This window comes from Somniosus microcephalus, unplaced genomic scaffold, assembly GCF_052327205.1.
Source record: "Somniosus microcephalus isolate GS21.2 unplaced genomic scaffold, FLI_Smic_1.0 unresolved_chr1, whole genome shotgun sequence".
Lineage (NCBI taxonomy): Eukaryota > Metazoa > Chordata > Chondrichthyes > Squaliformes > Somniosidae > Somniosus > Somniosus microcephalus.
This window is the reverse complement of record NW_028225179.1, coordinates 8,140,032-8,149,880: the sequence shown is the minus strand read 5'-3', so window position 1 is coordinate 8,149,880 and position 9,849 is coordinate 8,140,032. Positions and strand designations below refer to the sequence as shown.

General features: G+C 46.5%; 1 long non-coding RNA gene across 1 annotated transcript in view; it reads right to left on the bottom strand.

Moving 5' to 3' along the window:
* Positions 1-376: 376 nt before the first annotated feature.
* Positions 377-9,849, bottom strand: part of LOC147093386 (uncharacterized) — a 46,012-nt gene continuing 36,539 nt past the window's right edge. Inside the window, exon 2 of the long non-coding RNA XR_015074698.1 lies at positions 377-1,660. This is a non-coding gene — a long non-coding RNA (uncharacterized LOC147093386). The remainder of the gene's footprint in view (positions 1,661-9,849) is intronic.

Genomic DNA, 9,849 nt, shown 5'->3' with positions numbered 1-9,849 from the left:
GATGGGCCGAATGGCCTCCTTCTGTGCTGTAAATTTCTATGATTCAATGATTGAGGGAGTCTGGGGGTCAAGGTCGACTGACATTCTGTGCTGACCCTTGACCTCCCTTTCCCCCGCTCCCCAGGATAGGTTGCCCATTCCAGCTGCACACTGTGGGGGTGCGCAGCTGATCCCGGCCTGGGAAGCAGTTGGGGAGACTGCAGTTAGCCTCAGTGCCCTGGGCTCCTGCTACTGATCACTGTCCAGTCACCCCGGCAGCAAAGGCCGAGTCTGCAAAGGGGGTTTGATTTTGTCTGTGATGCCCCTGTAAGAACCGGGTTTTTCTGGTCCTCTTCTTGAGTTCCGTAGTACGAAGAATTCCAGGCTCGAGGGTTCGGAGAGTTAAAACAACATCATTTTATTCATTACTGTTCGGAGTGGTCATACAGCATATCGACAGTACATTCGTGTCCCGAGGGTCACACCGGGTTAGACACGTGGTGCCAGCATTTACGTCCCCGGGAGATGTCTGACCCTCTTGATGTTCCACACGCCTTCTGGCTAAGAGAGAGAGTACCGGTGGGGAAGCCCCTATTATACCTTGGGACAAGGGTCACTACATCACTTCCCTGGCAACAAGTGTTTCCTTACATCACTTCCCTGGCAACAAGCGTTCTCCAATAAGGGATCACTCAAGCCCTTTCGGTTTGACCATGATCTGGTCTTCAGTCTGGCAGGCAAGTCCTGACTTGCCTCACTGCTGTGGGCACCGAACAATGGCTAGTCAATCATTCTCTAGTCAGCAGTTAGGCCCTTTCAGTGGCCCTGATCTGGTCGTTAGCACTTCGTTAACGCTTGGCCTCAGGCTCAGGCAGATTCTCTCTGTTCTGCTAGCTTTTGCACTTTGCAAAGCTGGGGCTGCTTTTTAATCTAATCTAGACTTTTCTTGTGTGAAGCCATTTTGTGAGCCAATTCATTGCCCATTTTATTCCCATTTCCAAATCCAAACCATTTTTGTAAGCCAATTCATTGTCCATTTTATTCACGTTTCCACATCCCTCCCTTTGATTCTTCATACAATCTACAAGAATCATTATATACAAGGTATCCTCTTGATAGTGCACTTTATCGAGAACATACCCCGTGGCTCCGTTTTGTTTGTGTTCTGGCCATGAACACAACCAAAAGGGTTTTAATTTCGAATTTACAGATAACTGTGTAGGACCGAACAGGCTTCCTCTGGGGGTTCCCCCTGCTTTGCTGTGTCTACTTCTACCCTAATTCGGGAGAGGCGAGGGGGTATAGTAGCTCCTGCACGGTTTATACAACATTTGATAATATTTACAAAAATAATAATTCCCAAAATTACACCACTTATAACAATCAAACCATACAGTAATTTCTGTCCCAATGTTTTCAGCCATGTATGGGAATCATGGTACACAATAAGTCCAATTTATCCTTCTGTTGGGGCTCCTGTCGTATCTCTTTTCACGTGTGACGCGTGTATCCAAGCTTTCTTTCCTTGTACTTTCACGGCTGCTCCTGTGGTCAACAGGATGACATACGGACCTTCCCACTTGTCTTCCAGGGGGGCTGGCTTTATTTTCTTTACCCAAACTTGTAGCCCGGGGACTAAACTGTGTCCTCCCGGTGGGGGTTCTTGCCACGCTGCGCTGACCTGTTGGGAAGCAAAACTGACAGCATCTGTTAGATCTTTGCAATACTTTAGTACTGTGTCACTTAGAAGATGAATGTCAGCCCTACGTAGATTTATTGTTCCGGGTAGCAGATTGGCGAGATCCGACCACACTGGGTAGCTCAGTAGGGTGGGGTATTCTATCGGCCATATCATTGGGAGGGGGGCGCAGGAGTGATAGCAGCCAAGAATAGGAATTATCTAATGTGCGGAATCACCCTCCTGGGCAATAGCACCATTAAAGCATTAACCGCCATAAATAAGGAAATGGCAACCCTACGTCTTTTTAGCATGCAAAACCGATATGCTTTGGACTACCTCTTGGCACAAGAGGGAGGTGTGTGTATGATTATAGGAGACAAATGCATTACAAACGTCAATAGTGAGAGACAAAATATCCAAGATGCTATAGACAAGATTAAAAATCAACTGGCCGACTTCATTGAAGCCGGAGGGGGTGAAGGATGGTTTGCATGGCTGAAAACATTGGGACAGAAATTACTGTATGGTTTGATTGTTATAAGTGGTGTAATTTTGGGAATTATTATTTTTGTAAATATTATCAAATGTTGTATAAACCGTGCAGGAGCTACTATACCCCCTCGCCTCTCCTGAATTAGGGTAGAAGTAGACACAGCAAAGCAGGGGAAACCCCCAGAGGAAGCCTGTTCGGTCCTACACAGTTATCTGTAAATTCGAAATTAAAACCCTTTTGGTTGTGTTCATGGCCAGAACACAAACAAAATGGAGCCACAGGGTATGTTCTTGATAAAGTGCACTATCAAGAGGATACCTTGTATATAATGATTCTTGTAGATTGTATAAAGAATCAAAGGGGGGGGCTGTGGAAACGTGAATAAAATGGACAATGAATTGGCTTACAAAAATGGTTTGGATGTGGAAATGGGAATAAAATGGGCAATGAATTGGCTCACAAAATGGCTTCACACAAGGAAAGTCTAGATTAGATTAAAAAGCAGCCCCAGCTTTGCAAAGTGCAAAAGCTAGCAGAACAGAGAGAATCTGCCTCAGCCTGAGGCCAAGTATTAACGAAGTGCTAACGACCAGATCAGGGCCACTGAAAGGGCCTAACTGCTGACTAGAGAATGATTGACTAGCCATTGTTCGGTGCCCACAGCAGTGAGACAAGTCAGGACCTGCTTGCCAGACTGAAGACCAGATCATGGTCAAACCGAAAGGGCTTTAGTGATCCCTTATTGGAGAACGCTTGTTGCCAGGGAAGTGATGTAAGGAAACACTTGTTGCCAGGGAAGTGATGTAGTGACCCTTGTCCAACGGTATAATAGGGGTTTCCCCACAGGTATTCTCTCTCTTAGCCAGAAGGCGTGTGGAACATCAAGAGGGTCAGACATCTCCCGGGGACGTCAATGCTGGCACCACGTGTCTAACCCGGTGTGACCCTCGGGACACGAATGTACTGTCGATATGCTGTATGACCACTCCGAACAGTAATGAATAAAATAATGTTGTTTTAACTCTCCGAACCCTCGAGCCTGGAATTCTTCGTACTACGGAACTCAAGAAGAGGACCAGAAAAACCCGGTTCTTACAGTACTGAGTTTGGATGATCGGCCATCATCTCATTAAATGGCGGAGTGAGCTCGAGGGGCCGAATGTCCTACTCCTGCTCCGATCTTCTATGTTTCTATGTAAAATATTTTAAGCAGGGGCAGGGACAGGGAAAGGGGAGGAAAGAACAAAAGGGAGGGTCTGTGATAGGGTGGACAGCAGGAGAGATGAAATGACAAAAAGGGACGATGGTGCAAGGCGAAAGGCGATGGTAATGGGACAGGTAAAGGAACAAGATATGGTTGTGGAGGAGATGTAAATGGGAATAGCAGAATCATCAATAGTTGCCGTCTGCAACAATAGGTGACTAATCCAGTAACATCACCACTATGCTACTGTACCCCATTAAAGGTGTGGTAGGTTCCCTTCTCTGAAGGATGCTGGCGATGACAACTGGGTTTCCGTAATAGTCGGGAAGATAAAATGCAACATAGAAATATAGAAGATAGGAGCAGGCGTAGGCCATTCGGCCCCTCGAGCCTGCTCCGCAATTGAATGCGATCATGGCTGATCATCCAAATTCAGTACCCGGTCCCTGCCTTCTCTCCATATCCCTTGATCCCTTTAGCCTTAAGAAATATATCTAACTCCTTCCTGAATATATTTAAAGAAGCTTGTATTGTGAAGCTTGTGCCCCTTTGCCAGGCCCGTTGCCTGCAGCCCCTCTCCCAGATTCCAGCCCCAACCCTGTGCTGACTGCGGCCCCTCTCCCAGATTCCAGCCCCAGCTCTGTGCTGACTGCGGCCCCTCTCCCAGATTCCAGCCCCAGCTCTGTGCTGCCTGCGGCCCCTCTCCCAGATTCCAGCCTCAGCTCTGTGCTGCCTGAGCTGCTCTCACCTGGGGACAGCGCGTCACCATCGGCCCCAGCGCACCTGAGCTGAAGAGGAGGCCCCGCCCCCTTGCCACGCCGCCATTGGTTGGAGGACCAGCCCGCCCAGTTCAGTCCCACCCGAGCCCTCTTCCTATTGGTCAAAGCTCCGGTCAGTCAGAGGCCCGGGCCGGGTCTCCATTCACCTGAATGGGCCTCTTCCGCTAATGACGTCACAATCGGGCCCCAGCCTACCAGCGCCGGGGAGGCAGGTCCCGCTCCCTTGCTGCGCCGCCATTGGTTGGAGGAGCAGGCTGCCCAGTTCAGTCGTCGCAGCTCAGCCCTCTTCCTATTGGTCACCGCTCCCGTCAGTCAGAATCACATTGCTCCATCTCACTCCGCCCCCCCGCGCGGCTCAATCCGCTCTGTTCGGCGTCCGCGGAGGTCCCGCCCGCCCGATTCTCAGGTTTGGTTTTTCTCCTCTTTTACTTTATAATCTCGCTCTCCGCTCCCCCCTCACCTCGATTTAAATCGATTCCCAAACACTTGACTTTACCCCGGCCGCTGATTCCGCCTCTTCCCCGGGCCCGGCCTTCTGTCTGCTCCCCGCAGGCCCACTGGCAGCCGGGTGTTGTGGTGGGGCCGAATGAGCAGGCGCGGCGCGGCCCCGCCCCTCCACGTTTAAAGGGACACCCGCCCCCTCCACATTTAAAGGGACACCCGCCCCCTCCACATTTAAAGGGACACCCGCCCCCTCCACATTTAAAGGGACACCCACATCCTCCACATTTAAAGGGACACCCTCCCCCCTCTCATGTCCTCTACTGTGGAGGAGGAATTCCTGGAGTGTTTACGGGATGGTTTCCTGGACCAATATGTCGAGGAACCAACCAGAGATCAGGCCATCTTAGACTGGGTATTATGTAACGAGAAAGGATTAATTAGCAATCTTGTTGTACGAGGCCCCTTGGGTTGGAGTGATCATAATATGATCGAATTCTTCATTAAGATGGAGAATGAAGTTGTTGACTCAGAGACTAGGGTCCTAAATTTAAATAAAGGAAACTACGATGGTCTGAGGAGCGAGTTGGGTAGGATTGATTGGGGAATGTCACTCAAAGGGTTGACGGTGGATAGGCAATGGCAAACATTCAAAGACCGCATGGATGAACTACAGAATTTGTTCATCCCAGTTTGGCATAAAAATAAAACAAAAATGGTGACTCAACCGTGGCTAACAAGGGAAATTAGGGATAGCATAAGATCCAAGGAGAGGACATATAAATTGGCCAGAAAAAGCAGTAAACCTGAGGATTGGGAGCAGTTTAGGATGTAACAAAGGAGGACAAAGGGATTAATTAAGAAGGGGAAAATAGACTATGAGAGTAAGCTTGCAAGGAACATAAAAACTGACTGTAAAAGCTTTTCTAGACATGTGAAGAGAAAAGGAACATAAGAAGTAGGAGCATAAGTAGGCCATACGGCCCCTCGGGCCTGCTCCGCCATTCAATGGGATCATGGCTGATCCGAACCTAGACTCACGTCCACTTCCCTGCCCGCTCCCCGTAACCCCTAATTCCCTTATCAGTTAGGAAACTGTCTTTCTCCGTTTTAAATTTATTTAATGTCGCAGCTTCCACAGCTATTTGAGGAAGCAAATTCCATAGATTTACCACCCCCTGAGTGAAGAAGTTTCTCCTCATCTCAGCTTTGAAACGGCAGCCCCTTATTCTTAGATTATGCCCCCTAGTTCTAGTCTCACCCATCAGTGGAAACATTCTCCCCGCATCCACCCGATCAAGCCCCCTCACAATCTTATATGTTTCGATAAGATCGCCTCTCATTCTTCTGAATTCCAATGAGCAGAGGCCCAACCTACTCAACCTTTCCTCATAAGTCAACCCCCTCATCTCCGGAATTAACCGAGTGAACCTTCTCTGAACTGCCTCGAGAGCAAGTATATCTTTTCTTAAATATGGAAACCAAAACTGTACGCAATATTCCAGGTGTGGCCTCACCAGTACCCTGTATAACTGAAGCAAGACTTCCCTGCTTTTATACTCCATCCCCCTTGCAATAAAAGCCAAGATTCCATTGGCCTTCCTGATCACCTGCTGTACCTGCATACTAACCTTCTGTGTTTCATGCACCAGGACCCCCAGATCCCTTTGTACTGTAGCACTTTGCAGTTTCTCTCCATTTAGATAATAACTTGCTCTTTGATTTTTTCTGCCAAACCTCACACTTTCCAACATTATATTCCATCTGCCAAATTTCTGCCCACTCACTTAGCCAGTCTATGTCCTTTTGCAGGTTTTTTATGTCCTCCTCACTCACTGCTTTCCCTCCCATCTTTGTATCATCGCAAAACTTGGATATGTTGCACTCGGTCCCTTCCTCCAAATCATTAATATAGATTGTAAAGAGTTGGGGTCCCAGCACTGACCCCTGCGGAACACCACTAGTTACTGATTGCCAGCCCGAGAACGTACCATTTATCCCAACTCTTTGTTTTCTGTTATATAGCCAATCTTCCACCCATGCCAGTATGTTACCCCCAATCCCGTGATTTTTTATCTTGCTCAGTAATCTTTTGTGTGGCACCTTGTCAAATGCCTTTTGGAAGTCCAAATACACTACATCCACTGGTTCCCCTTTATCCACCTTGTATGTTACGTCCTCAAACAATTCGAGCAAATTTGTCAAACATGACTTCCCCTTCATAAAATCATGCTGACTCTGTCCTATTAAATTATGTTTATCCAAATGCTCTGTTACTGTTTCCTTAATAATGGACTCCAACATTTTACCAACCACAGATGTTAGGCTAACTGGTCTATAATTTCCAGCTTTTTGTCTACTTCCCTTCTTAAATAAGGGTGTTACATTAGCAGTTTTCCAATCTGCTGGGACCTTTCCTGAGTCCAGGGAGTTTTGGAAAATAATCACCAATGCATCCACAATCCCTACCGCTACTTCTCTCAAGACCCTAGGATGTAGGCCATCAGGTCCGGGGGATTTATCTGCCTTAAGTCCCATTATTTTACCGAGTACCACCTCCTTAGTGATTTTAACCGTGTTTAGCTCCTCCCCCCCATAGCCCCCTGTTTGTCCAGTGTTGGGATATTTTTAGTGTCCTCTACTGTAAAGACTGATACAAAATATTTGTTCAGCGTCTTTGCCATCTCCACGTTCCCCACCACTAGTTTCCCAGTCCCATCCTCTAAGGGACCAACGTTCACTTTAGCCACCCTCTTTCTTTTTATATAGCTGTAGAAACTCTTGCTATCTGTTTTTATATTTTTTGCTAGTTTACTTTCATAATCTATCTTCCCTTTCTTAATTAATCTTTTAGTTATTCTTTGCTGGCTTTTAAATGTTTCCCAATCTTCTATCCTCCCACTAGATTTGGCTACTTTATATGCCCTTGTTTTCAGTCGGATACTATCCTTTATTACTTTAGTAAGCCATGGATAGCTGTCTTTTCTTTTACTCCCCTTTTTCCCCAGTGGAATATATTTTTCTTGAAAGATGTGAAATAGCTCCTTGAATGTAGACCACTTCTCTTGTACCGTCTTACACTTTAATCTGTTTCCCAGTCCACTTTAGTCAATTCTACTCTCATACCTTCATAGTCTCCTTTATTTAAGCTCAGTACGCTGGTTTGAGATCCAACTCTCACCCTCAAACTGAATTTGGAATTCAACCATATTATGGTCACTCATTCCAAGGGGATTCTTTACTAGGACATTTTTTATTAATCCTGTCTCATTACACAGGACCAGATCTAAGATTGCCTGCCCCCTGGTTGGTTCAGTTACATACTGCTCAAGGAACCCCTCCCTAATACACTCTATGAACTCTTCCTCAAGGCTGCCATGCCCAATTTGATTAGTCCAGTCAATATGAAAGTTAAAATCTCCCATGATTATAGCTGTTCCCTTATTACAAGCCCCAACTATTTGTTGATTTATACTCCGACCAACAGAGTTGCAACTGTTAGGAGGCCTATAGACTACGCCCACTAGTGACTTTTTCCCCTTATTATTCCTTATCTCCACCCAAACTATTTCAGTATCCTGATCCTTTGACCCAATATCATTTCTGACTATTGCAGTGATTCCATCCTTGATTAACACAGCCACCCCACCTCCTTTTCCTTCCTGTCTGTCCTTCCCCCTTGTATGTTTAGTTCCCAGTCATGATTATCTTGCAGCCATGTTTCCGTAATGGCCACCAGATCATACCCATGTGTAGTTATTTGTACCGTCAACTCGTCTATTTTGTTATGAATGTTGCGTGCATTCAGATAAAGAACTTTCAAATATGTTTTCTGACAATTTATTCCTGTTTTTACCCCCTTTACTACTTTACCTTCCTGACACGCTCTGGTTTTTAATTCCCCCACTGCTACCTTGCTCTATTGCCTTCTCCGCTGTCATTTTTATTTTTTGCTTTCTTAAAACCTCCCCCCCACTAATTAGTTTAAAGCCCTCTCTACAGCCCTAGTTATTCGATGCACCAGGATTCTAGTCCCAGCACTGGCCAAGTGAAGTCTGTCCCAACGGAACAGCTCTCTCCTGTCCCAGTACTGATGCCAGTGTCCCAAGAAGCAAAACCCATTTCTCCCACACCACTCTGAGCCACGCATTTAACTCTCTAATTTTATTTACCCTAGCCAAATTTGCACGTGGCTCAGGTAGTAATCCAGAGATTATTACCCTTGTGGTTCTGCTTTTTAATTTGGCCCCTAGCTGCTCAAACTCCCTCAGCAGAACCTCTTTCCTTGTCCTATCTATGTCGTTGGTACCAACATGGACCACCACCCTTTCAGGCAGCGCATTCCAGATCACAACAACTCGCTGTGTAAAAAAATGTTTCCTCATGTCACCTCTGGTTCTTTTACCGATTATCTTCAGTCTGTGTCCTCTGGTTACCGACCCTCCTGCCGCTGGAAACAGTTTCTCTTTATTTACTCTATCCAAACCCTTCATGATTTTGAACGCCTCTATCAAATCTCTCCTTAATCTTCTGCTCTAAGGAGAACAATCCCAGCTTCTTCAGTTTTTCCACATAACTGAAGTCCCTCATCCCTGGAACCATCCTGGTAAATCTCCTCTGCACCCTCTCCAAGGCCTTGACATCCTTCCTAAAGTGTGGTTCCCAGAATTGGACAATACTCCAGCTGGTGCCTAACCAGCGCTGCCTGAAAGGGCAGTGGAAGCAGATTCATGAAAGATTGGGGAATGCAGATGCTCAAAGGGACCTGGGTGTCCTTGTACATTAGTCACTGAAAGTGAATGTGCAGGTGCAGCAAGCCATTAGGAAGGGAAATGGTATGCTGGCCTTCATTACAAGAGGATTTGAGTACAGGAGTAAAGAAGTCTTACTCCAATTATATAGGGCCTTGGTGAGACCACACCTGGAGTACGGTGTACAATTTTGGTCTCCTTACCTAAGGAAGGATATACTTGCCATAGAGGGAGTGCAACGAAGGTTCACGAGATTGATTCCTGGGATGGCGGGACTGTTGTATGAGAAGAGATTGAGTAAACTAGGCCTGTATTCTCTTGAATTCAGAAGAATGAGAGGGGATCTCATTGAAGCATACAAAATTATTACAGGGCTTGATAGGGTGGATGCTGGGAGAATGTTTCCCTTGGCTGGGGAGTCTAGAACCAGGGGCCACAGCCTCAGGGTAAAATTCTCTACCCCAGAGGGCTGTGGAGGCTCAGTCATTGGGTGTATTCAAAACAGAAGTCGGTAGATTTCT